This window comes from Lynx canadensis, chromosome X, assembly GCF_007474595.2.
Source record: "Lynx canadensis isolate LIC74 chromosome X, mLynCan4.pri.v2, whole genome shotgun sequence".
Classification (NCBI taxonomy): domain Eukaryota; kingdom Metazoa; phylum Chordata; class Mammalia; order Carnivora; family Felidae; genus Lynx; species Lynx canadensis.
Genome location: NC_044321.2, coordinates 114,909,623 through 114,933,886, shown reverse-complemented (window position 1 = coordinate 114,933,886; position 24,264 = coordinate 114,909,623). Strand labels below are relative to the sequence as shown.

The 24,264-nt window shown below is 41.8% G+C and overlaps 1 non-coding gene across 1 annotated transcript; it reads left to right on the top strand.

Annotated features, from left to right (window-relative positions):
- Positions 1-23,946: 23,946 nt before the first annotated feature.
- On the top strand, positions 23,947-24,053 carry LOC115507938. The gene has a single exon (XR_003966856.1). It is a non-coding gene; the product is annotated as a U6 spliceosomal RNA (small nuclear RNA).
- The last annotated feature ends 211 nt before the right edge of the window (positions 24,054-24,264 follow it).

Genomic DNA, 24,264 nt, shown 5'->3' with positions numbered 1-24,264 from the left:
CTCTTCTGGATCTTACAAGAGCTATTGATTTTTCAGTCCATTCAGCTTTTCACTTGTTGTTAGGACAGAGTGATGACTTCTAGGCTTCTTATATGTGGAACCGGAAACTGGAAGTCTTTCTAATTCCATTTGATTTGGAAGATAGCCTTCATATTTTATGTTTGAGGGAGTAGCTACTTCCTAGTTTCATTGCCATTTTACTTTTTTTCCCCAGATATCTTCTTTTTCCCTCATCAGTCTGTTACAAATAGGAGATAATATAAATACACGGTTATGCATTGTTTTAGAAGCCTCACAAAGCATCTTTTAAGAATCGGGAAGTATAGGGTGACTATATCTTCTCAATGAAAATACCTGTATGATTTTCATAGTCATCCTTTTATGCCATTCTATCAATAAATATTCATTGAACAGATAGTCTAGTGCCAAACCCTGCCTTAGATTCTGACTAGTTAGAGCAATAAGAGTTTGTCCCTGCCCTTGAGTAGTTGTTGTTAAATTAGGGTGTGTTATGTGAAGAAAGTCATGATTCATATGGGCACAAAAAGGAAAGAGGATCTTTATCACATAGGAAGGCACCAAGTAACTATTTAAAAACAAGAACTTAAATATAAACGACAGTTGGAATAATTTGACAGAAGATATGAAGAAAGACTATTTTATTGAACAGCATAGATGGGGATAGAGGGTGGTTGTGGGTTCTAGGGAGATTTATCATGAGCAAAGATGTGATTTTAGGACTTATTAAGGGCACATTCAGGACAAAGCCAGATTAGTTTGAACCTAAGGTATTTGTAGGAGAAGAATGAGAGATAAGATTGGGGTAATTACTAAGAACCAACAGTATTACTCTGATCCTATCTTGCTAAAAATCCATTAACCTGTATGAAATGTTAGGGTTCTCCCATAAAGGAAATGGGGCACCTCCACTGATATGATATGTAATCATCTACTACTACTGATGCCAGTTACTGAAAAGCTATAATGATGTATGTTTGTTTGTTTTTTATAATGTGTCTTTAAACCAAACTCAGCCTAACGACCTCAGATCTGGACTTTCTCCTCTCTACAGGCTAGGAAAATTCTAAGACATCACCATTGTTCCTTCCATGCCCGTCGTAAGGGCAGATGCCCAGAATTCAAGTCTTTTAGGTAGCCCAACACTGAGTACATTGCCTTTTATACACCTTTGAGGATATGTCTCTAATGGACCTTAGTGTCAGTCAACAGGACCTGTTTGAGAACATTAACCTGCTTTTCGCCTACCACCTGCAGAGGAAGAGTCCAAGAAGAAATTGTCATCCCAGCATGCATAGTGCTGGACCTTCACCCTTCACCCAATAGCTACCTTTAGAGCATAGCAAGAGGTCTGCATCCCTGCCCCCTTTCTACTCTTCAGGTGTCACCCAGAAGACACAACAGAGGATAAATAAAGAAAACTAAATATTTCATATAGGCCACAATAAATCAGGTGATTTTTATGGACAGAAAGAAATTGGCACTAGATGCCATGGGGAGAAGATTTTAATACTTCATGCACTCCCGTTTTAATCAAATTGAAGTTGTAATTTATGTTTAGGAACTCTAAATATAACATTCTAGTTAATGTTGATTTGCATTTGGTTTCTGAGCAAATACGGCAGAATTATAGCAAACTGCAAAAAATCCCCCCAAATCTCTACATTTTACATGATAAGAAGGTATTTTAATTGACTCTATGCTAAGATTAGTGGTTGGCTACTACTGTAGTAGGTTAAAATTTAAAACCTTGAAAATTCAGAAGAGGTGGAGTATTTGTATTTAGGATGTTTTCAGCTGTTAAAAGTCTAGTCTATTAAATTATATAATTTCTTCCACACCAAAGAAATATTAAGAGGCCAGTTGATGATAACGGTGTATAATAGATTCTTTGAGCTAAGTCATCAGTGTAAGAAGTATCCAACAAGCTAAAGAAAAACACCTTGACTTAATACAAATTACTCTGAGTATTTGGGGGACTATATGAGGATTTTGAGGAGTTCCATTCCCATCTCCCAACCTGTGAACTGACATGATTGAATTTACCACCTTAACCTACTACTTGACTTTGCTCCTTAACCATTATACCTTGAAGTCACCAACTCACAGTCCAGGCAATATGCACTTAAACCAGTGAAGTTGTGAAGAATGTTGGACATAGGTATTACTGAATGAAGGGCCCAGATTTTTATATCTGTGCTCAAAATTTTTAGATTCGATATTTTTACGCTGACATGTTATTCTCAGTTTACGAAGTCAAATGATTTGGGAAACTTGCTAGAATATGTATGGCTTTAGACAGCATGTAAAAGCATGCAACAAATTTATAATTTTACTACTTGCCCTTCTACTCATTCACATTTATTGTTTTTACAAATTACCAAAGTGATACATATCATTGTGAGAAAATCCAAAAGGGTATGATGTTAAACGAGAACCCCCACCTCCCTTCCATCTCATCTCGTTCTACTGAAAATTCGTAATTGGAAGTTACTGTGGTTAATGGCAAGGTCTACTCCTGCAAAGCTTTCTATGCATTCTTTTTTCTCTTGTTTTTTTTTTCTTTTTCTTTCTTCTCTTTTTTTTTTTTAAATCTTAATAACATTATGGACACCTTTCTAGATAGAATTACCAAATCCTTACTCATAGTCCTTATCATGTGGATTAATATGTTACTTAATTATTTTCCTTTTGGTTGGAAGTTGGACTGTTTTTAATTTTTATGGTCAGAATCAATGATCCTTGTCAAGATAATCTTGCATAATTTTGTGAGTACTTTTTGAATGTTTATATATTTTGTGAGAGAGAGAGTGTGCAGGCAGACACATACACACGCATGTGTGAGTGGGATTAGAGGCAGAGAGAGAGAGAGAGAGAGAGAGAGAGAGAGAATCCCAAGCAGGCTCTGCACTCTCAGCAGCAAAGACCCATGGGGGGGCTCCATCTCATGAACCGTGAGATCATGACCTGAGCCAATATCAAGAGTTGGTCGCTCAACCAACCGAGCCGCCCTGGCACCCCAAATTTGTGATTATTTTTAAAGTATAGCTATTTAAGAGTAAAATTGCTATGTACAGTGCAAATATTTATGAATACTCCCAAAATATCCTCTAAAGTCTGTGCAAATTTATATTAGTATCAAAAGTATATGTGGGTTCATTTTTCCTACACTCTTACCACCCAATGTATAGTAGAAACCTATATTTTTGTGGCAAATCTGAACGTTAAGAAATTACATCTATAGTTATTTTAGTATTAACAGTATTCAGCTACCCTCCCAATGGTTGCTAGGCGTTTTTATATATTCTGTCAATTTTTGTTCATACTGTGGGACTTGTTTCTTTATTATTTTATAGATGATCCTTATATACTGTGGTTTTCAATCTATTTTTATATATGTTTCAAATAGATTTTTTCATTTATTGTTCCCTCATCATAGCTTACAAATTTTTTTCAAACCAAGATTTATAGCCTACCTTATCAAATCTATCAGTATCTTTATTATTTTTGAGGTTATCATGTCTTGCTTGGGAAATCCCTTCCTACAGCATAATCAAAATAAACCTATATATTCTTCTATTTATATTTTTTAGATACTTTATTTTAATCTATCTGGAATCTTTTATGTGAATGGTATGAGGTAAATATGCAACTTTTCTCCTTTCTTAGTAGTGTAGGTATGATATTCACTGACTGCACAGTCTGCTTAGGATCTCTCCCCTCTCTGTCTGCCCCTCCCTTGCTCACATGCGTGCGCTCTCTCTCTCTCTCTCTCTCTCTTTCTCTCTCTCAAAATAAATAAATAAAAGTAAACTTTATTTGAATGTTCAAGTTTGGAGTTCAGAGAAGAAGCTAGATGGATATATAAAGTTTTAAGTAGCCCACAAACAGGTAGTAAGTGAGACCATGCCTATGTATGAAATTCCCAGGAAGAGTAATTAGATAAATAAAGAGAAAGGGCCTTAGCCTCAGACTTGAAATCTTCAACAGTCAGTGATCAGATGGAGAAGGACGAACCTTCAAATGAGACACAGGAGTGTCTAAAGGAGGAGGAATAAAATTAAGAATCTTAGCACTGTGAAAGTCAAGAAAAAAAATGAATAGTTTTTTTTTTAATGTTTATTTTGATAGAGAGACAGAGAGAGAGCACACGTGAGGAGGGGAGGTTGGAGGGGCAGAGAGAGAGGGAAAGAGAGAATCCCAAGCAGGCTCTGCACTGTCAGCGCAGAGCCCGACTCAGGGCTTAAACCCACAAACCGCAAGATTATGACCTGAGCCAAAACCAAGAGTCGGACACTTGACTGACTGAGCCACCCACGTGCCCCCAAAATGAATGGTTTTAAAACTGCGTATCAGATGCCACTGAAATATCGACAAAAGGGATAACTGAAAAGTGTTCATTGGATTTAATGGCAGAAATGCCAATGGTGACCTGAGGGAGAGCGTTTTTGGTGGGTTATTTGTGACAGAGTCCACATGAAGTGACTAGAGGAGTGAGTAAGACGTGAGGAATTGGAAATGTTTCTGGAGAAATCCTTTGAGAAGTTTCCCTGTGGAGAGGAGAGTAGTGGTGGTGGTAGGAAATGTGAAATCATTATTTTACTTTTTTTTTTTCAAATGATGAAAAGACGATCAACTCGTCTCACTAGTGGTATAAAGAAGTACAGCTTAGATGTTTGGAAATAACAAGAAAAGTAAAGCATAATTTTACTACACTTTATGACATTAAAGGAAGGAGGGCAACCCCCTATAGCGGGAGGCACTCGTACATTCGAGAAATTTTTATTGGGCAATTACTCTACGATAGGCAATGTTCTAGATACTGAGCTGTATTAGTGAATAAAACAAACAATCCCTATCCTGCTGGCATTTGCGTTGTAGTTGGGAGACAATAGATAGCACCAGTGATTAAAGTATTTAGCTAGTATAAAATGGTGATAAGTGCCGTGAAGAAAAACAGGATTGTAAAAGAGGGATAAGCAATTCCAGGTTGGAGACTGCAGTTATTAAAATGGTAATCAAGAAAGGCCTCAGGGGCACCTGGGTGACTCAGTCAGTTAAGTGTCCGACTTCGGCTCAGGTCATGATCTCGCGGTTCATGAGTTCAAGCCCTGCGTCGGGCTCTGTGCTGACAGCTCAGACCCAGGAGCCTGCTTCGGATTCGGTGTCTCCCTCTCTCCCTGTCCCTCCCCGGCTCATGCTTTGTCTCTCTCTCTCTCTCTCTCTCAAAAATAAATAAACATTAAAAAAAATTTTTTTTAAAAAGAATGACCTCAGAGACAAGTGACATTTAAACAAAGACCTAATAGAGCCCGTAAAGGAGAACATGATGGGAGTACCTGGGAGAGGACCACTCCAGGAAGAGGCAAGAACATGTTCAAAGGCCTTGTGGTGGAAGCATGCCTGGGATGTTTGAGAAACAATGAGTGGGGCATCTGGGTGGCTCAGTTGGTGAAGCGTCTAACTCTTGATTTTGGCTCAGGTCATGACCTCGTGGTTTGTTAGATGGAGCCCTGCATTGGGCTCTGCACTGGGTTCTGCACTGGCAGCACGGAACCTGCTTGGGATTCTCTCTCTTCCTTTCTCTCTGCCTCTCCCTTACTCGCACATGCTCACTCTCACTCACGCTTCGCTCTCTCTCTCAAAATAAAATAAATGCACATTTAGAAAAAAATAGTAAGCAAGTAAGCAGTGCGATGAGCAGGGAGAAAATTGGTAGATCATGATGTCATCAGGTTGAGTCTTGAGGCCATTTTACAGAGTTGGCTTTTATTCCAAAGGAGATGGGGAGTCATCAAAGGGTTAGAGCAGAGGGGTGACATGATCTGATTTATATTTATAACAACATAGCCATGGCCAATATGCTGAGAATATATTGTATGGGGGCAAGGATGAACTGAACCCTATTTGGGTAACTACCATAAAAATCAAAGTAAGAGTTTGTAGCAGTATGGAGCAGGATGGTAGTGGTGAAAATATTGAAAACTGGTTCAATTATGAATATATATATACACACACACACACACACACACACACACACACACACACACATTATTGTCAAATTGGTTTCCATACAACATCCAGTGCTCATCCCAACAGGTGCCCTCCTCAATGCCCATCAGCCTCTTTCCCCTCTCCCTGACCCCCCAGCAACCCTCAGTTTGTTCTCAGTATTTAAGAGTCTCTTATGGTTTGCCTCCTTCCCTCTCTGTAACTTCCTCCCCCACCTTCCCCTCCCTGCTGGTCTTCTGTTAAGTTTCTCAGGATCCACATATAAGTGAAAACATATGGTATCTGTCTTTCTCTGCCTGAATTATTTCACTTAGCATAATACTCTCTGGTTCCATCCACGTTGCTGAAAATGGCCAGATTTCATTCTTTCTCAATGCCAAGTAGTATTCCGTTGTGTATATAAACCACATCTTCTTTATCCATTCATCAGTTGATGGACATTTAGTCTCTTTCCATAATTTGGCTATTGTTGAAAGTGCTGCTATAAACATTGGGGTACAAGTGCCCGTATGCATCAGCACTCCTGTATCCCTTGGGTAAATTCCTAGCAGTGCTATTGCTGGGTCATAAGGTATATCTATTTTTCATTTTTTGAGGAACCTCCACACTGTTTTCCAGAGCGGCTGCACCAGTTTGCATTCCCACCAACAGTGCAAGAGGGTTCCCGTTTCTCCACATCCTTTCCAGCATCTATAGTCTCCTGATTTGTTCATTTTAGCCACTCTGACTGGCGTGCGGTGGTATCTCAGTGTGGTTTTGATTTGTATTTCCCTGATGAGGAGTGACGTTGAGCATCTTTTCATGTGCCTGTTGGCCATCTGGATGTCTTCTTTAGAAAAGTGTCTATTCCTATCTTCTGCCCATTTCTTCCCTGGATTATTTGTTTTTTGGGTGTGGAGTTTGGTGAGTTCTTTATAGATTTTGGATACTAGCTCTGTATCCAATGTGTCATTTGCAAATAACTGAATATATTTTTAAAGTAAAACCAACAGATTTGCCTCAGGTTGAATAAAGAATGTGAGGGAAAGAGATGACTCCAAGGATTTGGCTTGTTCCAATGTAAAGATGAAATTGCCATCAACTGACATGGAGAGAATTGCAGGAGTAGGTTTGGAGTGAATTCCAGGAACTTTCTTTAGGAATGCGAAGTTTACAGTGACTGTTAGTATGGATGACAAGTATGTAGTTGAATATAAGAGTGTAGATTGCTGGCTAGAGGCTGGGTTGTCAACATACATTTGGATTTTTCCAGTGTGCAAAGTTTAATTATGGTCATGAAATTTTATGAAATCATCAAGGAAGTTAAAGTACTTAAAAGTATTTCAAGACTTGAGCCTTGGGATGCTCCAACATTAAGAGAACAGGAACATGAGGATGAAAGAAGGTAGAGATTAAGGTGGAGTGCTTAGACAATAGCACTACTAGGAATTTATCCAAAGGGTTACAGGAGTGCTGATTCATAGGGGTACATATACCCCAATGTTTATAACAGTTCTAGCAACAATAGCCAAATGATGGAAAGAGTTCAAATGTCCATCAACTGATGAATGGATAAAGGAGATGTGGTTCATATATACAATGGAATACCACTTGGCAATGAGAAAGAATGAACTCTGGCCTTTTGCAACAACGTGGATGGAACTGGAGGGGATTATGCTAAGTGAAGTAAGTCAGAGAAGGACAGATATCATGTTTTCATTCATATGTGGAATTTGAGAAATTTAACAGAAAACCATGGGGGAAGGGAAGGGGAAAAAATAGTTTCAAACAGAGAGGGAGGCAAACCATAAGGACTCCTAGAACAAACTATTGAGTGGGGGGGGGGGCGCGGGTGGGAGAGAGGGAAAAATGGGTGATGGGCATTAAGGAGGGCACCTGTTGGGGTGAGCACTGGGTGTTGTATGGAAGTGATGAATCATGGGAATCTACTCCTGAAGCCAAGAGCACACTGGATACACTGTATGTTAGCTAGCTTGACAAATTATATTAAAAAGGAGGAAGGAGGAGGAGGAGGAGGAAGAAGTAGAATGCTTAGAGATGTAGAAAGAAAACCAAGAGTGGATGGGCTCCAACAACCCCAGTAGGAAAGAGTTTTCAGGAGGGGAAAGTTACCAACTTTTACAAATGCTGGTGATGGGTCTAGTATGTTGATAATGGAGAATTGCGCACTGAGTTTAGCAACACGAACATCATTAATGATTTTGTGAAGCGCTTTTTCAGTGAAGGGTGAAAATGCAAACCTGACTGGAATGGGTCCAAAAAGAGCATGAGGAAAGAGGAATTACAGGTAGTGACAGGGCCAGAAAAATGTGGGGATATCTGGAGGGAGGAGAGTGGAGAAAAAATATCTTTCTAAGATGTGAAAAATGACAGCTTGTTTGTGTTCTGATGGGGAAGTCTGATAAGTAGGGAAAATTGATGACGCAGGGAAAAGGGAGGGATTTACTGGAACAGTCACCTTACTTAGGTGAGAGATGAGATGATAAGATCTAGAGCACAAATGGAGGGATTGGCTTAAAAATGAGCGCAAATGTCTCACCCATATTAATAAAAGGGAGAGCAAAATCATGTGCTCAGAGATGCTTCACAGAGAGACGTGATTCGGGATGGTGGAAGTCCTCTTCTGACTACATTTTCTCAGGAAAGAAGTAAGCAAGGTCATCAGTTCAGTATTAGGTCAGAAGAGTAGGCATTCGGATTTTAAAAAGAGAGACAAGAACGTATAAAGGGATTACTGAAGGGAATGGAGAAGTGAGTGGAGTAGAAAATGTGGTAAGGTTGTAAGTCAGTGGTAAGGACTCCTTTGAGGTGAGTAGTGACAAATTTAAAGTGGGCCAAATCAGCGTGGTTCTTTGTTTTTTCACAGCCACAGTGGGCTGTAAATGTTTAGGTGGTGATCTGGCTCACCAGGCTTGTGAATTTGCCATGAGAATAAATGAGGGAAGAGAAGGCTGAAAAAAGTTGTGTGACTATGTAAGAAAGTGATCATAGTGATGGGCCATGGGATTCAAAGGTGGGTAAGGAAGGAAGTGAAGACATCAAAGGGATGAAGGTGGTGAAAAGGTGTTAATATCAATGGGTTGGAGATGCTGGTGAGGCAAAGGATCATTGAAGTCAAGGAGCTAAAATAGGGAGAGTAGTCTTGACAGTTGGAAGGTCATGGTGGAAAAGCAGCGTGCTTGAAACTGGTATTACCGAGGAGTCCTATTGATTGATAATGACAGTATCCAGAATGCAGCCATGGAGATAAATGGCTAAAACAGAGTTGAGTAGAGGAGGAGGGAAGGTCAAGAAATCCTATACAGTTTATTAGGATTATCATCTATGTGGATATTGAAATCACCAAAAATTGTGACACAAGTAGTGTTAGAGAAAACATCCAAGAGCCAAGAACAAAACTCTTCTAAGAATAGAAGAAAGTGACCTCGAATGTAGCAGGTGTCTGTTACAGGAAGGGCAGACGTGGTATAGTCTGATGAGTTGGGGGTAAAAGTTCAGGGGTTTGGAGTGAGTGGAAGTAATAATGATGTGAAAATGGCAAAGAAGAACTCACTTTCTGACTTAAGAGTATAAGAAGTGTGAGAGAGAATACAGTCACCAGAAGGAAGGCTGTAGGGGCCATGGTGTCATTAGGAGGGACAGCCAGTGTTTCTGTAGAACAAGAAGCATAAGGAAACTTACACAGAAGAGGTTAAAGACATGGGGGATTTTTGCTGATGATATACCATGAGATCCAGGAGGCACAGATGATATACCGTGAGATCCAGGAGGCACAGTAGTATGTCTTCAGGAGTTCAAAGGGGGAAGTAATGGGGTCAGAATTGGGGATTTACTGAGAAGTATAAGGATTAGAATCCAGGGAATGGAGAATGTCCTCAGAGATCTGGCTGCTTACCAGAACTGATATAAATAAATGAAGAGTATATAGTAAGATTAGTCCTGGGTTGTCTAAAGGCAGAATGATGAAGAGTAGGGGAGGGATGAGTGTCTTACTAGGAGCATACAGGAGGAAGTTACATTTTTATGTAAGTCCTTTCAATGGAAATTTGGAAGCTAGAGGAGAGGCAGTCTTCTCTGGAGCACATAGGAATTCAGGGTTTCCTCTTACATAAACGATATGAGGAAGCCAAGAACAAAATGGTTTAATCCTGACATTCGTAGCTTGGGGTTCCCTCTCTCTTGTTTCCTAAAGATGTGTGCAGGTGGTGTTCAGACAGGATGGAGGTCATGTTTACCCTTGACTTTCAGATCATAAAGGTTATTAAAAAAAAAAGGTGTTATAATTCAATGACCTGAAACTGTAAAAAGGAATATATAAAGCTATAATAAGGGAAGGAGGCTGGAAAAATGCAGTTTGGGCCATCCAAATTATAACCATTGTAAAATCAGAAGAGAAGGCGTTGAACAAAACAAACGCAGCTTCACGGCAAGGTCTCTAACTTAAAAGCGACTTACTAGAAAAATACAAAGAGAAGCACACAACCAAGGACAAACGTGGAAAATCTCCAGGAAGGCTAACTTCAAGAATTTCTGAATCCATGGAAGTACTAAGTATGAACAGAAAGGGCTTTGTAGAAAATGAAGGTGAAGAGGAGATACGTTGATGGTGTAGAGTGTGAAACAGTCAGCTCATGGCTTGGAGCCGATTGTATTTATTTTCATTTTATTTTAGCAAACACTGAATTCATTGTTGTGGTGGTATAGAGATAAATAAAACACAAAATCTATTTTCAACATTTATTCCTAACAACAGTCTCCTGAGTCCCTAACATGTACCAGACACTGTCTTTCGACCTGAAGATAAACCAGTGGACAATCACTGTTCTAAGCACTGTCATCCTAAAACTTACAGCCTAGCACAAAGGACAGGTAGTTATCAAGCATAGACATAAATATTAACTTACAAGGAGCACATTATGACATGGCCTGTGAAACAGATCATCGTTAGTGCCCTTTAAACTTTCTACCTACCTCCATCCCAAAACACCTGAAGGACCCAACAAACTCATGTCAGTTGCCTCTAACTGGCAACTACAGGACAGACCGGAATCTTCAGAGCAGGAAGAAGTAGCTAGAGAAAGTTCTTTCCTCTGGTGATCCTGTGCTACTCCATTTCAATGTGTGCCTCCACCGAGAATCTCCCAAGTAGAGAATGGAAGGAAGGGGATAAAACTCAAGAAGTATGCACTTAGAGGCGCCTGGGTGCCTCAGTCACTTAAGCGCCCAACTTCGGCTCGGGTCGTGACCTCACGGTTGGTGAGTTCGAACCCCACATTGGGCCCCACACTGACAGTGTGGAGCCTGCTTGAGATTCTCTCTCTCCCTCTCTCTTTCTTTCCCTTCCCCACTTGTGCGCTCTCTCTCTGAAAATAAATAAATAAACTTAAAAAATAAATTAAAAAGAAAGAAATATGCACTTAATAGTCACAGTAAAGCGAGACAGGGGCTTAGATTTTCAGAGAATTATGTTAGAATCTGTCTGGTTACAAGTAATGGGTCTGAGCTAAAATGAAATTTATTGATTCAAGTAACTGAAAGGTCCAGGAATTTTTAAAAGCGCTAAAAATAAATGAAAAAAAAAATATCAGCGAGGTCTAGAGCTAGATGTTCAGATCATGTCTTCGGGGATCTCTCTGTTTCTATCACCTGACTCTGTTTTTCTTAGTGTTGCTTTTACTCACTGTCGGCTCTACCAATGTAGTGAGAAACATGATCACCAGAGGCTTTAGCGTTGTATCCTAACTGCTTGGCGATAGCAGTGAAACGTATCAGCCTCTTTCCTGTAATTTCAGCCTAAATCTCAGTGTCCTCTTTGACCTGGACCAGTTTGACCACATGTCTATAACCAAAGCAGTCATCACTACCACCAGGATATTGGGTCTGCCATTGGGCCAGATCATACACCCACCCCTTGAATTGAATAATGGGTTCTGTCTCATGGGAAACCCTAAAAACTGACATGAAATGTCAGTTCTGCACAGTGACACTGAAGTTCTATTATTAGAACAATGGGGGAATGGCTGATAAATAGGCAAAAGCAATTGATGTCATGTACAGAAGGCATCCACAAAGTGATGGGGTTAGATCTGGGCTTTGAAAGATGGCTAGGAGATGGAGAGAAATGAAAAGGTCATTCTGGATTCAGGAAACAGCATGGGTAATGGCACGTGAACCAAAAAGCACAAAGGCTACCAGTTCAATTTGGTGTACCGAGCATTGACATCCGCCTTCCTTCCCTCCAGAGACACTATTAATATGAGATAAAGAAAATGTGACAGATAGATTTCATTAATGGCCTTAATTTCGCCCCCCTTTACAACTCCTTGCCGTGCAACTCTGTAGTGCCCTCTTGCTCAGACTCTGGGAATAGTGAGTGTGATTTCTTTCTGCAAAGGCAATGTTAGCAAATGTGACACGAGCAGAGGCTTGAAAAGTGCTTGCAAATTTGAGTTTGCTTGCTCTTACCCTGCCTTTGCCATGAGAACGTGTCTGGGCTGCTGGAGAGATGGGAGAGATTCGTAAAGCAGAGCAGAATTGCCCCAGCTGACAGGCAGTTTACTCCAGAAATCTGAGGGAGCCTAGCCAAGACGAGCATCTAGAACACCTAGGGCTCACTACCCATGCATGAGAGAGACCAGGTAAGATCGGCCAAGTCCAGGTCACGTCAGCTGAATACCAGAGAAAAATCAGCAAAATAGGTGTGTATAGTTGTATGCCGGTGAGATTTTGTGTTTTGTCATTATGCGATGTCACTGAGCGGATAGAGAACTGACACAAGAATGCGTTGGGGAGGGGACCTCTAGTGATTAAGGCATTTCTTTTTTTTTTTTTTTTTAATTTTTTTTTTAACGTTTATTTATTTTTGAGACAGAGAGAGACACAGCATGAACGGGGGAGGGGCAGAGAGAGAGGGAGACACAGAATCGGAAGCAGGCTCCAGGCTCTGAGCCATCAGCCCAGAGCCCCACGCGGGGCTCGAACTCGCGGACCGCGAGATCGTGACCTGAGCTGAAGTCGGACGCTTAACCGACTGAGCCACCCAGGCGCCCCAAGGCATTTCAACAAATTTCTAGAAGATTGGAAATAGAAACTTAGTGACAAATGAAGTTGAATATAAAGAAGAAACAGCCCAGGGGACGACTGCACTAACGGCCAACTGATGTTCTAGGCCTGGTCTTGGAGTTGGTGGGTAACAGGGTTTATTAGTGGTGCTGAAAACAGGGGCGTTATTTGAAAGTGTTGATAGAATAACTTAGTATTGTTGTTAGTGTTGACTCCCCTACCCATGCAGAGTGATGAGTGACACAGGAAACCCCGAGTATATTTTTAAATTTTTTTTTTTCAACGTTTATTTATTTTTGGGACAGAGAGAGACAGAGCATGAACGGGGGAGGGGCAGAGAGAGAGGGAGACACAGAACCGGAAACAGGCCCCAGGCTCTGAGCCATCAGCCCAGAGCCCGACGCGGGGCTCGAACTCACGTACCGCGAGATCGTGACCTGGCTGAAGTCGGACGCTCAACCGACTGCGCCACCCAGGCGCCCCCGAGTATATTTTTAAACAAATGATAGGCGTGTTCTTCTCTCTAGAGATCGCGTGTTGATTCGACAGCATGGGGATGCTAGCTGGCAGAAATGAGGCCACAGGAAAGAGGAGGAATGGCGGAGGGAAGAGTAGACGACAGTAATATCACACTTTTACATAATGGGGCATCAAGATCTATGGTTAAAGGTGATAGGACAAGGCGTCTGGGTGCCTCAGTCGGTTAAGTGTCTGGCTCTTGACTTCAGCTCAGGTCATGATCTCATGGTTCGTGAGTTCTAACCCCAAGTTGGGCTCTGTGCTGACAGTGTGGAGCCTGCTTGGGATCCTCTGTCTCCCTCTCTCTCTGTGCCCCTCCCCTGCTCCCTCTCTCTCTCTCTCCCTCTCAAAATACATAAATAAACTTTAAAAAAAATTAAGTACACTTTATTTTAAAAGAATGTGACAGAACAAAATACAGAGGCTCATGCCGATGACGTAGGCTAGAAAGGTGACCAGTACAATAAAGCTGCCTGCATTTGGGAGGAGGATGGCATGAAAAATTCCAGGTGGTGTAAGTGAATATAGTCTTCATGTTTTCAAGTTGATAAATCAAGAAATAGTGATATAGAGATATTATTTAGTGCAACGGAGACTTCATGAGAAGTAAACACACGTGTCTAACAGATTACTTCTAGAGTGGAGCTAAGAACAGAGAGGTTTGGGGTGGGAGACTTTCATTTCCACTACGAGTTCTTTTATCTTAGTTCATTATTTCTTTTTTTAAAAGTTTGTTTTTATTTATGAAAGTTTATTTTGAGAGAGAGAGCACGAGTGGGGCTCAAACTCATGAAGCATGAGATCATAACCTGAGCCGAAAGCGAGAGTCAGATGCTTAACTGACTGAGCCAGCCGGTTGCCCCAAGTTTATTTATTTATTTTAAGAGAGAGAGAGCGAGAGAGTGAGTATGAGCAGAAGAGGGGCAGAGAGAGAGGGAGAGAGAGAATCCCAAGCAGGCTCTGCACTGACAGTGGGCCTAAACTCACAAACTGGGTTCGTGACCTGTGAGATCAAGAGTCGGATGCTTAACTGAGCGAGCCACCCGGCACCCCCTTAGTTTATTGTTTCTTTTAATGTGTGTGTACATGTGTACGGAGAACAGAAACCCTTGTATATATTTCAAGCAGGAATATACTTCATCCAGGGAAGTACAAACTTACGGAATTCTATTTAGGTCCTGAAAAACAGAAGCTACAGGTCTGCCCCGGGGATATTGATTTCAAGGTTACACCGTCATAACTGCAACCAGAGGTCAAGGAACTGTTACTGCTTCCTGTCAGCATCGCTGCTGCAGCTACGCTCGCTCATATCCACAGAACTGTGCACTGGGTAGAGTGCCCTGGAAGTTGCTGGCGAAGAGGATTACAAAGTGCAGCGTGCTCCTGATATCTGCATGGCGAGTGGAGTTAAGAGTCACGAGACCACTTTGGACATGGCTGAACTAGCTCATGCAGACCGTCCCTCTATGAGGGAGAAACTTTTTTTCCCATTCACCACAACTGCGTTCTTGTTTCCTTCCTTCTGTACAGTCACGATGCAGGAAACATTCTTTTTCGCTTATTTATTTCGAGAGGGAGGGAGAGAATCCCAGGCAGGCTCCTCATGGTCAGCACGGCGCCCGATGCAGGGCTCGAACCCATGAACCATGAGGTCCTGGCCTGAGCTGATGTCAGACGCTGAATCGACTGGGCCACACTGCCTCTTGTTCTGTGTGGCAATCAGAAAGAGACGAGAATGCAGGTTCGAATTTTGACCTTACGGGTGCTAGCCGGATGTCTTGGCAAGGCTGTCTATGCCAGTAGAACGTTGCTAAGCTCACTGTGTGGCGACGGATATACTCAAAACATTCCTTTTAAAAAGAAATTACTAGATCTTAGGATATGTGTACTATAAATTTCTTTTAAAAACCTGCTAAGGTGTCTTGTACGGGAGAGTCGGGTACTTACAAGGCTGATAATGAGCCGGTGTGTGTGTGTGTGTGTGTGTGTGTGTGTGTGTCCGTGCCTGTTTCCCCACAGGGAGCAATGTACCTGGCACAGTAACAGTCAGACATTTCTGGATCTTTGACCATAATACTACATGAATCCCATAAAAACCCATGCTTTTATTTCTCATAACTACAAAATCCTGATCTAATTTTGCAACACACAGCCAGCCAGCAGGGGAGTGGTTCCCTACATGGGATAGAGGCATTTGGAGATGGGAAAAAAAGGGCAGAACTCCCCAACTCCTCAATTGCTTTCACATTAAAGAGAATAATCTTAAACTGGGTAGAGTGAAGCAACATGGGTAAAAGGGGATGGAAGTAGGGGTGCCTGGGTGGCTCAGTCAGAAGAGCATGTGACTGTTGATCTTGGGGTTGTGAGTTCGAGCCCCATGTTGGGTGCCGAGATTACTAAAAAAAACATAAACTTAAATAGAAATTGAAAAAAGTTTAGAGAAAAGGTGGGGATGGAAGTACAGGTAAGGAATTTCTGAGTGAGTATTTAGACTCTCTAAAGGAGTTAAAGGCTCTGTATACAGACAGATTATAGAGGTCGAAGTAAATAACCGATATTACCCTTGAGAAGCTGTAGAAATTAAAGACTAACTAGGAGACTGGGGATGAATAAACACTGCTGCCTTTATTAAAAAGGGGAAAATGATGGAGTCTGGAAAAACAAAGATCAATAAGCGTGAAAGCAATCTGTGGCAAGATTTCACAATGAATTATTCAGCATACGGTTAAAGCGTACCAATCTAACACAGCAGTTAAGAGCATGGATTCTGTCTACTGTCTGGGTTCTCATCCCTGCTCTGCCATACACTGTGCGACCCTGAGCATGTTGCTTATCCTCTCAGTGCCTCAGTTTCCTCATCTCTAAAATGGAAACAATAGGGGCACCCTGGGAGGCTCAGTCACTTAAGTGTCTGACTCTTAGTTTCAGTTCAGGTTGTGATCTCATGACTGATGGGTTCAAGCCCCGCATCTTGGGATTCTCTCTCTCTCCTCTCCTCTCCCCCAGCTCGTGAGCTCTCTCTGTTCTGTCTCAAACATAAATAAATAAACACTGTGTAAAAAAAAATAAAATGATACTAATAATACATATCTCAGGGTTGTTGAGAAGATTAAATGAATTAATATAAGATACTCAAAACAGTGCTATATACTTTTTTTAATGTTTATTTTTGAGAGAGAGAGAGAGAGAGAGAGAGAGAGAAAGAGAGAGTGCACAAGCGGGGGAGGGGCAGAGAGAGAGGGAGACACAGAATCTGAAGCGGGCTCCAGGCTCTAAGCTGTCAGCACAGAGCCTGACGCGAGGCTCAAACTCGTGAACCAAAAGATCATGACATGAGCCAAAGTCAGATGCTTAACCAACTGAGCTACTCAGGCACCCCTATACTTTTGTATAATAATAATTACATGTTATTGTTATATTCAGAAAGCACGTAGAGAAGTGATCACTAAAAATCAGTCAGAGCCAAGGACGATGCATCCAAGCTAGCTATACCTCCTTTTTGATAACATGAATTTTCAAAAATAGGGAAATGCTATTTCAGTAGGGCATTTGACCAGAGGCTTCATTTCGTCCTGAGGCCCGGACCAGTGCATCGAGGAAGTGGGTATAGAGTTGGCCAGCAGTCAGATGTCATGGAAAGAACACGGGCGTCTGGAAAGCTGGGATCTGCCACTTCTTAGTAGAATTTTGAATAAATTATTTAAACTCTTTGACATTCAGCTCTATCATGTAAAATGGGGATAATCATACCTCCCTTGCAGGGCTATCAGAGGGATTTGTTGTTCATGGATGGTGCAATAGCTCCTTTTAGCCCTACATTTTTTTGACTGTGGGCTTTTTGTTACCATCGTCTGTGTTGAATGAATTGGCTTGGAGGGGTATATCTCATTATATATAATAATTTCTACAAATAAGTTATTTAGAAACCTTTTGTGAGCCTATTATCTCTGTCACCCTCCCTCTTCTCCTCACCAGGAAATCTCTCTACTGAAGTGAATATTAAAAAGTCGTAGACCCTTCAAGTGCTCACAATTTCCTGACTCCGTGAGTCTGTTGCACCGCCTCTTTCTGGTGATAAGAAAAAGACCATTTTGCATAGAAGAAATTACTCCAAGCAAATAATGTACGATAGTTGGATAATTACAGTGAGAAGCAAATTGAAAAGTCAATTTTCATAATTAGTCTCTGATATGTTGTGGCTCAGAGATTTTCATGCAGTGGAGGACTTCGTATGTGGCCAGACTTATAAAGTTGATATCCCTCTTAACCAACATCCTACATCAGGAGCTTTCAGGCTAACATGAGTTGAAATAGTTGAAAGAAACATTTGCACTTCGTATTGTTAACTGGTGAATTTTTAAGTACTGATCACTAGGCCATAGGTTGGACTATTTGTATTTGGAATACGTAAGACACAAGAGACTTTTAGCTGATGTTTTTAAGTGCCGTGACCTCCAGTACATGTCGCCCATTGCTCGTCACCGGTGACGCACGTCAGGCCTGTAATGGGGAGGAGTCCTTCTCATTGTTGGTTCCAGACAGATGCTGTTTTTCATTCTGAATGTATGAAATGTAACTTTGGCCGGGCAAAATCATAGAATGCAGAAATAACCATTACAGAAGCCCAGATCTTTCAAGACAAAAGTGGTCCTGCACCTGAAAGGGAAAGGGCAGATAATACTTTGCCCCCCATTTTTAGCCTGGAATGGCCAGAGGAACCGTCCTCATCGTTTCTGCCTTCACTGCACCCAAATTGCTACCTTTATAATTTCTTTATTTTTTAAATTTACCTCCAAGTTAGTTAGCATATAGTGCAGGAGTAGATTTCAGGAGTAGATTCCTTAGTAGATTCTATACCCATTTAGCCCATCCCCCCCTCCCACAACCCCTCCAGCAACCCTCAGTTTGTTCTCCATACTTATGAGTCTCTTCTGTTTTGTCCCCCTCCCTGTTTTTATATTATTTTTGCTTCCCTTCTCTTATGTTCATCTGTTTTGTCTCTTAAAGTCCTCCTATGAGTGAAGTCATATGATATTTGTCTTTCTCTGACTCATTTCGCTTAGCGCGATACCCTCCAGTTCCATCCACGTAGTTGCAAATGGCAAGATTTCATTCTTGTTGATTGCCGGGTAATACTCCATTTTATGTATATACACATCTTCTTTATCCATTCATCCATCGATGGACATTTGGGCTCTTTCCAGACTTTGGCTATTGTTGATAGCGCCCAGTAACTACCTTTATATAGCAAAAAGAAAGTTGGGCTCTGATTTCTTGGTGCAGACGAACTTCATACCTTGTCCGGTCTTTTCTTGCCCTTACTTCTTCAATCAGTACTACTTCTGTACAGTTATTATTCGTATCTGCCACACGTCACCCACGTTCTCCTTCATACCCTCTACTCCTGTCATACCGAATTAGCAGTTCTGTAAATAACTCCTGTTCGCTCATTGCCCTGTCTGTTCCTTTGCTTATGTTCTCCATCCTACCTGAAAGTATCCCCCCGCCCAGGACATTTCTCCACACTACCTTGTCTAGCCTGAGTTTGAAACGAGAAACAGAAATGAGACCATCTGTTTATATTAACAATGATCATATGGCACACTGAATCTTTTCATTCCCAAGTGAGACATCCAGGGATTTCACTAATTCTTTTTTGGGGTTTTTAATGTTTTTATTACTTTTGAGAGAGACACAGAGCGAGTGGGAGAGGGGCAGAGAGAGAGAGGGAGACACAGAATCCGAAGCAGGCTCCAGGCTCCGAGCTGTCAGCACAGAGCCCAAAGCAGGGCTCGAACTCCCAAGTCATGAGATCATGACCTGAGCTGAAGTCGGACGCTCAACCGACTGAGCCACCCAGGCGCCCCTTCACTAATTCTTAAATACCACAGCTGGACAAATACCAGAAGACGACAGCTGGATCACAGAGTGGACACTGGGCAGATGGCTAGACTCACTTGCTAAGCAATGCGTTCCTTTCCGTGAAGCCTCGCAAACACGTTAAGTCAAATCCTGGCCTCAGCAAAATTATACACGTGACAGAAGAAAGGCTAGTCGTAAAGCTTTTTGAGCGATAAACTGCCTAATTTGAGCTACATCATCGAAGTAATCTCCCAGCTTGGAAGAGGGCGAAAGGAGTCGACAGAATAACAAAAGATTTGGAGAGAACATAAGTGAAAGTGACCTTGGGGTGGGGGGGAGGGGGAGGGAATGAATTTACAGCCAGATGTTGAAACAGATAACACAGCTGCACGTCTGTTTGCAAATGACTGTGCAAACGAAATGAAGAAAAGTGCTCCTCCTCCACCACGAGTGCTGCCTCATTTTGCTCGGTACCCTCCTGCGGACACACCTCGGCTGTCCGCTACCGGAGTCGTCCCCGGAAACAGTCCTGACTCGCTCTCGTTTCCACGGGCTCGGCTCCCCCGGGGGACCACACGGGGGAAGGGTGGTTCTCCGAATTGTCCCAGCTGCTGTTCCTACCACAGCCACGCGCTGTTCCCCTGGCAGCAGCTGTGGGGAACTCGGCCTTCTGGGAGTTTCCTCTAGTGAGAGAGGTTAAGCTTGTAAGGTGATAATATACATAACGTGGAATGAATCACAACCTAGCTGTCTTGAGGCTAGGTATCTTCAAGTGCTCTAGCCCTTGCGTATTTAATTTAAGAATGCTACAGACCGAGGCACCTGCGTGGCTCCGTCGGTTGAGCGTCTGACTCTTGATTTTGGCTCAGGCCGTGATCCCATGGTTCATGGGTTCGAGCGCCGCATCGGGCTCTGTGCTGCCAGTGCGGAGCCTGCTTGGGATTCTCTCTCTCTCTTTCTGTCTCTCTCTGTTCCTCCCCGACTTGTGCGCTCGCTCTCTCTCTCTCTCTCTCAAAATAAATAAATAAACTTTAAAAAATTTAAATGCTACAGACTCACTTCTAGAGGAAAACAAAGACTCCATCCTACCGCCAGTACCTCAGAGGGCTTACAGATCTCCTAGTGACCTCTTGCCACATTTTCTTGCTTACATTCAATTCTCTGGCATGTCTGTATCTTGTTTCTTGTTCCTTTTTCTCCACCCTATATGGATCTGTGGATCTGGACATGTAACCTAACTAGTTGCAAGATTCAGCAAAATTTTTAAAAAAGACATCGAGGTACAGACCTCCTGTGTTTTATCTAGTAACCCTAAACGTAACATCTTTCTCTGGATCGACCCAAAATACCTCTCTCAGAGGCAGGTGTGCATAGGATATAGAAGATGCGCGGTAACAGAGGGGAACTTACAGAACAGCAAAGCAGTTTACTTGCGATCTAAATTATGCATTTCTGTTCTTTAAGTGCCATAGCCATTCTGATGATAACAAACTTTTTATAAAAATAGTGATTTATTTTTGAGAGAGAGAGAGCGAGCGAGCACAAGTGCACGCACGCACGTCTGGGAGGGGCAGAGAGGAAGACGGAGACAGAATCTGAATCAAGCTTTGCACTGTCAACGCAGAGCCCGGCGTGGGGCTCGAACTCACAAACCCTGAGATCATGACCTGAGCCGAAGCTGGAAGCTTAAAACCGACTGAGCCCCCCGGGCGCCGCGATGATAACAAACTTTGCACTTGATGACTTTGCTCCTCAGGATCCCTGTTTTCCTGTCTTGTTACTAAACCCTCTCTGTCCCTCTTTCCCCTCTTCATTATCAACACTTTGACTCTATCATGTTCAGATTTTTCCAGGATAACAACAACTCCTCCCGTTTTATTAGATAGTATGTTCTGGCTTTTTAAATGTCTCTCACGCTAGCCCATTCCCAAGTGTAAGGTGGCTGGGGGCTGCAGGAGAGTACTTTATTTTTCACACATTAGGTAACCATCAAGTTATTTTCCCAGATAAAAGCAATATACTCCTAAGAAGAGGCCAGCTGATCAACTTTAAAAATATGCTTTTTTCTCTCCTCCATTATATAATTAAACAACAAATGGAGGAAAACGCAACATGATGTGTGACCAAGTCTAGCATGAGCAACGAAACTGAGTAGGCCTTCACAGCAAAACCGATGGGACAGTCTGAGCTCAGCCCTGAAGGGTACGTGGTTAAACGGCCCCCCAAGTGGTTTGACTTTTTCCATATTGAGTTCCCCTCGTGGGAATCGATCAAAGTTGCCAGAGAGTCGCCATTCTTTTCGCTTCATTTTGTTCATGTTTGTATGTGCGGTAAGTGTCTAAAACAGCCTTGATTGACTTGAGGAAAGGAAGAAATTTCCTAGTTCCGATTCCTCGGGGGAGGAAATGCTTTCTCTTTGGATGAAGACGCGCTTCCGATTACATATGCAGATATGACAACACGGACCAGCCGAAGTTGATTCGGGATGGCTGAATTCTATAATATGGGGTTAATGTTGTAGACTTAAGCCCAATCCACGGTTCGGCAATGTGTGTGAAAGGTGTCTCTTGAAGGCTCCTCTGGGAAAAGTTTGAGAGCAATGTGGATTTTTATAGGTCTTAGGGATTCCAGGATTGCTAACTTGAAAACTTGCCCTACCAGTCGCCAGTCAATCCAACTGGACAAATCTTCCCAAAACAGTCTTCCCGCTTCTCGCACACAAGAGATGGCAATCAGTTTATTCTGCTTTGGCGCCCTGAATACTTAGAACAAAAGTATAGGACTCACAGTCCTCTAAAAACACAGGGATAGATGCTACATGGAAATTCTTAATAAATGAACCTCATACGAAAACCTCATTTACCAGCCACGTCTGATCCAAACTCCAAAGGTAATTTGGAATCACATTAGTTATTTGTATTCCATTAGTAACATATTAGAGATACAAACACCCTCAGTCTCTCCTGTATATTAGACTTTTAAACTTGTGCTTGACAGAATAGTTACCTTAAGATGTGAATCTCACCAACAAATAATTAAAATATTATTAAACCAGATTAAGCAAACATGATAAAAGGAAGTCAATAATATGCTAATTTAAAAAGACTTTTTGCTATGCCTTGAGGGCACCAGAAATTAGATGTTAGCTTCACAGGAGAAGAGAAAAAGGATGAACAGGTAGCCCCTCCACTTCTTCCCTCCAATTTCTCATTCCAGAAGATGAATGCTTCCTGGGGACTGAGGTTTATTTCTGTGGGTGTTCTCTGAGCATTGACTCAGTGCTGGGCTTGTACTCGCTATGGAGTCAGAGACGAATGTCAGGCTTCCTTCCTTTAGGAGCTCCAAGTTCTGTTGACGGAAGTAGGCGTGTAACCAGGCAGTTGCATTACTGTGGTAAAGATGTGACCAAAGTATGTATGGAAGTGATAGACAAAGTACATTTCAGCATATATGTAGAAAAGCAGAGATGCCTAAAAAAAATTAAGATTCTGAATCTGTCTTGGTAAGGAACCCACTTTCTTTGTCCATAACAATTGGCATGGGCCACGAAAATTAGTGGTCAGAGACAAAAGACATTAAAGAGTATGGTTTTCCTTTTGTTCTTTTTCCTTTAAACGTTTTTTTAATTCTTTAAAAAATTCCTTTAAATTTTTTTTTAATTTTTTAAAATTTAATTTTGTAATCTCTACACCCGACATGGGGCTTGAACTCACAACCCAGAGATCAAGGCACATGCTCTACCGACTGAGCCAGCCAAGGCACCCTCCTTTTCCCTTCCCCCCCCCCCCCAATCATTGTGGTGTAGGACAGAAGGAAAGTCAGGATGTTGGACACTATATAAGAGACATGGTATAAATAGGGCACAGAGGAAAGTGCTAGGATACCAAAATGGGTTAGTTCAAGTACCAAAATGGGTTAGTTATTGCTGGGTCATGACATGAAATGAGAGGCAGTGGCTAAATTTTGTAAGATCTTAGATACTACCTGTGTAGGTCAGACCAACGTTTAGACTTTATCCTGTAAGTCAAGGATCAACAACTGTTTTTTGTGCTGGTATTTTGTTTTGTTTTGTTTTGTTTTGTTTTGCAAAGGGCCAGATGGTAAATAGAGCTTTGTTGACCCTACCTTCTGTCTTGCAATTACTCATTTCTGCCTCAATTCTACCCTTGGGTTCAAAAGCAGCAACGAAAAATAAGTAAATGAATGGTCATGGCTGCGTTCCAGTAGAATCTTACTGGCAAAAAAAAAAAAAAAAAAAGGCAATGGGCTAGATTTGACCCAGGGGTCATAATTTGTCTACCCTTGATCTAAGTGATAAAGAACCATTGGCAGGTTTTAAACAGTGGCGTGCCGTTTACGTGTGAGATAGAAGTTGATATTTTTAATAAACTTCTCCAGGGAATCTGCCACGTATTCAGGTGTAGTAAGCAAGATTCTGCAGTTTGGGCTCTACATCAGAACTGTTCGTGCTCCGTGCTCACCTGGGCAGCACATACACTAACACTGGAATGATACAGAGAAGGTCAGCAAGGCCCCCCGCCAAGGATGACACGCAAATTCGTGAAGCTTCCGTGTTTTAAAATTAAAAAAAAAAAACAAAAACCAAAAAAAAACCCAAAAAGAACTCCGTAGAAGTCTCTGCGATAATCAAATGTTCTATATCTGCATTATCCAATACAGAAGCCCCTAGCCACATGTGACTATTGAAACAGAGCTAGTATGACTGAAGAACTAACTTCTAAATGTAATTAAGTTAAATATAAATAGTTACATAGGGATAGTGGTTGCCCG